The sequence below is a fragment of the Penaeus monodon genome, chromosome 23, assembly GCF_015228065.2.
Source record: "Penaeus monodon isolate SGIC_2016 chromosome 23, NSTDA_Pmon_1, whole genome shotgun sequence".
In the NCBI taxonomy this organism is placed as follows: Eukaryota; Metazoa; Arthropoda; class Malacostraca; order Decapoda; family Penaeidae; genus Penaeus; species Penaeus monodon.
Genome location: NC_051408.1, coordinates 31134818 through 31135198, shown reverse-complemented (window position 1 = coordinate 31135198; position 381 = coordinate 31134818).

Sequence of the window (381 nt, the reverse complement as noted above, 5' to 3'; positions counted from 1 at the left end):
GACTCAGCAACATCGAGAAACACGCAACGACTAACGATTGCGAAGAGACGAGTGGGAGAAGCGAGACATTTACGAGTAGCAGCGGAGGAGGACTACGGGCGGACGAGGCCGAACCAAGGGCTGAACACTTGAGCATAATTTGAGGGTTACAAGGAACCTAACAGTCATTCCACATTCCGCTGAGTACGAGGAGAATCTTTCAGTCTCAAAAGCCAGTCTCTCCCTTAACAGTTTTCCTTTTCGAAGCGACTTCGGTAGTGTGGCAGTTTACAATGGCGGAGATAACGTGTAATCCGTCGTAACATTGGGGTTTATGGCGCCTTTGCTGTGGATTAGTTCAAGCCTCATCGTCGAAGGTCGCTTATCTTTTGTTACACTTCG